Consider the following 5973-nt stretch of genomic DNA (forward strand, 5'->3'; position numbering starts at 1 on the left):
AAGGCTTGGTGTGAACAGATTTGGCTTGTTGGGTCTAAAGAACAACAGAGTATTTCTCCCTGGCTCTTGGAATTCAAGGTCCTGAGCTCTTCAATCCTGGGCAATTTCACATTTGCTCATTTCGCACAAGCAGGAAGCAGGGAGAGTTGTTGGGATTCGTGCCAGGCAGAGCCAATCACATCAGGGGCCCTGGGTAAAAGGGGGTGGGGATAGCGCAGGCACCAAAGGTCTCCGCATAGGGTTGCCAGCCACCAGTGGACACCAGATGGGAAGGGAAACTGCATGCCCACCATTTGCCTCTGCCTGTGGGGTGCTGCCCCCACAGTGCCTCTCAGGTGTCTGCAGCCTCACGTCTTGTTTCTTCTCACCCCCAATGTGGATCACAGCTGCTGCAAGTCTCCGTAAGCACCACAAGGCCAGCGGCCTCCCCTCGGGCTCATAGGATGCCTGAACCACCAGCCTCATCCTGAACTCCCCTCCATGGACGTGAGCCCCATTAGCTTTTCCCCCATTTAGAGGCAATGGAAGGCCAAACCCCCTTAGAGAAAGAACAAGAAACTGGGGTGAGCCGCCTCATGTGTTGAGATGTAGGAAAGTGAGATTTATTTGCAGAGAAAAGAACCGGGCTCCACTGTCCTGAGGGTGCCTCTGGTCTCTCACAGTTGGATCCCCTCATGTTTCCCAAACCCATGTCCGGATCTCCCCCTCCCCACCCTATCTCTTCACTCCTCGAAAACCAGCTCCCCTAGCTTTGCCCAGATCACACAGCAACATCATATCAGGTAAATCCTTCCTCTTTACAGTAGACACTGAAATTCGCCCTATGTTCCCACTCCCCTCGTCATCAATGAAAAGGAGCAGCTTGTGGTTTCCAGCACCCAGTGCCTCCTGTCTGCGGCCCCTCCAGGACATGGGCTGTAACGTTTCTCTTCCTCCAGACGCCTTTGTGCACTGGCCAGAACCGACCATCCCGACCTCAGCCCACCTTTTCTCCATCCTGAGCCACAGCACATGTCCCCCAGGAATCTGTGGCTCTGACCACCTCTGACGATTCACTCCCCCGTCAGTCCCCTGGGACCCCGAGACAGTTCAGCCTGAGCCCCTGGCCTTCCGGGCCTCCCCAGCTGTGTTTCTGGTCATTCCTTTCCTTGAGTGCCTCCACCCTGGATGCCCAGGGCACCACCCTGGCCTCCCCTACACGCTGGCTTGGTTCTTCTCAACCATTGCCATTGGCTTGGTTTCTGTTGTGTTTGGTTTTTAGGGGTCAGACTGCCGAGTGCTGTTCTTCTCCCGGGCTCTGTCCTCCTCTCTCTCCTTGGGTTGCAGCATCCAGGTCTGATCCAACAACTCCACAGCACACAATGTGGTCCAGGCCATGCACGGAGGAAGACAGCAGAGCAGCCACGAGGCTCCCAAACGGAGCCAGGGCCCAGGCCCAGCACACCCTGCCCTCAGTCCCCTGCATCCACTGCCCCTCCTGCACCCGGCACTGGGCAGCGTGGGCTGTGTCAGCGGTGTCCGTCCTCCCTTCTCAATATGTTGTGAGCTCCACTAGGCCAGGACTGGTCCTTGGAAGCTGTGGGACCCCCAGCTTCCCTAGCAAAATGGCTCGCACATAGCGGTGGCTCCACAAAATATTTATTTCCTATTATGTCCATTTATTTTATAAATTTCATGCAGGCCAGAGAGATTGGAATTATCAATTACTTTAAAAAATAAAAGGATAAAGCAAGACCTGGAAATACGAACCCAGCAGCACTGGAATGCACCAACTAAGGCAGAGAGACCCCTTGAGACTCCACGACTGCTGGACCATTTAAGGCAACATCATATCTCAAGCGGACAGGGAGAGAATCCGCCCGTCTCGGGGGGTGGGGTTTTTAAGTGGATTTAATCATGGTCTGGACTTGCCCAATTTTCTGTGCTATGCTGTGGGAAGGGACAAGGTCCTAAACTACGCTCACAGGACTTAAATCAAACGAACAACACACACAGGTGGGTGGGAAGGCAGGCAGATGACTCAATTCTGTGCCCACCACCCATGGCCCCTGATGGGCCATGCCTTCTGCTTAGACAACAGCCTCCTGGAGCCCACAGATGGGGGCAATGGCATAAACTCAGACCTGCAGCTGAGGCCTGACTCACCGCAATGGCCCTGTCCTCCATCGCCAGTGACAGACCTGTCACTTTCTCACTGATCCTTCATTTTCCTATGCAATAGGGCTAATATTGTCTCTTTCTAAGGTTGCTATGAGGATTAATTTTTGAGATAATAGACATTGAGATAACAAACCTGCCAAGTGCTACATCGATGTGATTATCCTGAGATTGAGAGGAAATGTCAATGTGGCACTAGATGGTGGCATGGCCGTGAGTGGGAGAGAGAGTGTGGATGTTCCGGATGTCCCTGGATCTCTACCAAACAGAAGATGCAGCGAAAGGACAGCCAGTGTTGCCAGTGTCTCCTTTTCCCCTCAGGGCAATGAATTACGGGTTTTCGGTGCCTTAGTTTTCTTCCTTTCAAATGGAGTTAATAATACTGTCTATTCACAGACGTGAACAATTAATGATTGCAAAGGCTCATCTGAAAATAAATGAGCTTACTCATAATGGTGGTGCTTGATATTTATAATAATAAGCCTGTGCTGCTGGCTTCACAAACTATATTCATTGGTACAGGGCTTAGTTTTATGACTGGCTTTTTCAAACTTAACATAAAATACTCTTATTTTAAAGTAATCAAATGACCTTCCTGCATTTATCCAGGGTCTTATTTGGAAAAACTTAAAATTTGATCACAGATCTATTTTAAACAGTGCCAAGTTAACTGACATTGATGCCATCGTATCTGGGGTCCCTAGAAATCCAGAAGGGGACAATGAATGGTAGGAAGACTCGGACTCGGGTCTGCCTGTAACACTCGGAGCCTGCAAGGCAACACAGTTAACTGAGTTGTATTAAAATGACTTGGTGTGACTATAAACCAAACCACACCCCTCTAGCCGACGGGAAGAGCTTCCCCTACAAGCAGTGCGGTGGGAGGGCCTCTCCTGTCTCCTCTGCGAGGCAGGCAGACATGGATGACACCGAGGTGTGAATTCAGCCTGCACCTCCTACAGATGAGCTGTTGAAGGCGATGGCCACAGCAAGTCCGCACCAAGTGCTCTTTAAACTCAGCAAACTATCCCAGGAACAGAAAACCAAACAGCGCACGTCCCGTGTTCTCACTCATAGGTGGGAATTGAACCATGGACACAGGAAGGGGAACATCACACACCAGGGCTTGTTGTGGGGTGGGGGGATGGGGGAGGGAGAGCATTAGGAGATATGCCTATTGTAAATGATGAGTTAACGGTTGCAGCACACCAACATGGCACATGTGTACATATGTAACAAACCTGCACGTTGTGCACATGTACCCTAGAACTTAAATAAAAAAAATAAATTAATTAATTAAGAAAAAATGAGTGTTTCTTTAAACAAATAACCTTCCCGGCATTGCCTCCAGAGGTATGATTAATGCGGCCCGGCACCTCCTTCTTCACTCAGCGATCACTTCTCTCCAGCTTGTTCCCAGACGCAGGTTCGCTCACGGAGGCGGGAAGATTTCAGGCGATGTCTGTTCTTGTCTTTTGTCAACACAGAAAACGATGGAGACCCCACTGGTCAGGCGAGCCCCGCGGTCCCTGTACCTCACTTCACCGCCTGGGGAAGCCTGGTCCCCATCGATTCGCCAAGGAATAAGGAAAGAACACGTCTTACCTGGATGGCGGGTCCCTGTCATGGTGGCCTTGGATCCGGCTTCAGCGGGAGAGGCAGCGCCTCGCTCACGGCTCCCCCCGCCGCTGCCTTACCCGGGAGCGCCACCCCGTGCCCTGCCAGAGGAAGTGCAAGTACCAGCGCAGCACGGGCCGAAAGCCACACTGTGGACCCGCAGCGCAGCGCCAAGAAATCCCAAGTCCATTCACCAGAGGAGCTTCTCCACCAAATCATTGAAAACTGAAACGAGAAATGAGTCTCCACGGGTATCCCCTTGAGTCGGCCGTACGGAAAATGCAACCTGGTCAGCTGCATTTCTGCTGCCAGCCCTCCTCCAGGCAAGCACCGGCCTCGAGAAGGGCAAAGGGCAGGCGGCCACGGCGCGGTGTCACAGTTCAGAGGCCTTCTCAGCTGAACCTGAAGTTAGTCTAAGCTCAGGCCCCAGAGTGAGGACTCGGGGCCAGGCATCCGATTCCCCATCAACTCCTTTACCTAAAGCTGTGCAGAGAATCCGAGGCTATGAGTGGGGTGGGGGAAAGATGTACAGGGATGCTTTGGTTTCACTCCTGAGATACGAGAATATCCTCTGAACACACATGCAGATAGCTGGACTTCTACACAGACAAAATCCAGATCGTTTCTTTCCTCCCAGCATAAGGAAACCATCCAGTAAGAGCTGGTGTTCATCGATGCTACGTGTCCAGAATGGGGCTGAGCACCCGCCTCACTGCATCCTAACATCTGTCTAATGAGGCAGAGAATGTCACTGTCACACTCTGCAGACGAGGAAGCCAAGCTGTCAGCAGGTCCACATCTTGCCACAAAACCAGTAACCTGTGGCGCTGAGATCGCACATCGGTCGTCCACTGCCACCTCCATGGCCTCCTTCTCTGGGGTTTGCCTGCCTTCTGATGGCCGCCATGCCTCTGTCCCCTTGCAGGGGCTGGCTCTTCCGGTGGTCAGTACTTTTTGGCTGCAAGCAGCAGAGATTCCCTCGAGGGCTTGTTGAAAGCGCTCACATCAATGGGGCCTCAGAAAGGGAGCTGAGGCCGTGCACGGCACTGCAGTTTCTCCTCATGCTTTGCATCCCTGGCTTGACTCTCCCTCAACATGTCCTGCTATCTCCACAAGGTGGCCAGCCCAGCCCTGTCCTCCTCACCTTCCAGCCCCAGCTGAGCAGCCCTCTCCGCATCATCTCCAGCTGCTGCCCAAGCTGCACGGAGCAGGTGTCCAGCACCCATCCAGCCACTGTCTAGAGGGCAGAGAGACCTGCTGGGACTGTGACAACACCTGGCCCTGCCTACATGCCCTGCAGTAATGCACTGAGGAGTGCATGGCAGCACATATGTGCCTCATGTGTCCTGCTGTGATGCACCGAGTGGCACACAGCATTATTGTGTCAATCATGTGTCTTGATGTGATGCACTGGTTCAGACAATATCACGGAGGCAGTGTTTCTTTAATACTGTCAAATTTGAGGAAACAATCTAACAAAAGCCACTTGATGAACATTCTGTAAAGGTGACATAGATACTTCAAAAGTATCTCTGACATAGAAAGAAAAAAACAAAAAGGGAGCTAGTCCAGATTTAAAAAATAAAAGATATAGTAATTAAAAGCAGTTGTGGTGCTTGGATAAAAACAAACAACAGAAGGTGTAAACGGCATTATTAGACACACTGGGAAAAACTTTATATGGACCTTGTATTAGATAATGGTGTTGTGTGATTGTTACATCTTGTCTGTGTGGGAACCAAAGGGGAATGATTTTGTTCTCAACAGATGAATGCTCAAGTATTTGCGGGCAAAATATCACAACGACTAACTTTCAAAATGGTTCAGTCAAAAGAATGACATATGTACAATTAAAAGGGGAAAATAAATGTGGCAAAATGCCAATGACAGTTGAATTGTCATGTGGGAACCCACTGGACTATTCTAGAAACATTTCTGTAGCTTTAAAATTATTTAAAACAAATGTTGTGGGGGAAACAGCACACATTTAAGGTAGTAAAAATATTCAGGACACACAAAGAGGGGGTGAAAACAGGTAAAACGACAGGGTTTCTGGCCTCAGAGAGCTTCCTGAAGCTGTGCACATGCCTGTCAGGAAGGCGGTGGAATGAGCAGAGCTTTGTGGGGCAGGTCATGTCTCTACTCAGTGGAACAGAGGATGGGGTGTCTGCAAACAGTGAATTTTAAGCCATTTGTTTA

General features: G+C 50.7%; 1 pseudogene; it reads left to right on the forward strand.

The window, feature by feature from the left end:
• Window positions 1–3418: 3418 nt before the first annotated feature.
• Window positions 3419–5921, forward strand: LOC116275407 (annotated as a pseudogene).
• Window positions 5922–5973: the final 52 nt, after the last annotated feature.

The sequence above is a fragment of the Papio anubis genome, chromosome 6, assembly GCF_008728515.1.
Source record: "Papio anubis isolate 15944 chromosome 6, Panubis1.0, whole genome shotgun sequence".
NCBI classification, from domain to species: Eukaryota; Metazoa; Chordata; class Mammalia; order Primates; family Cercopithecidae; genus Papio; species Papio anubis.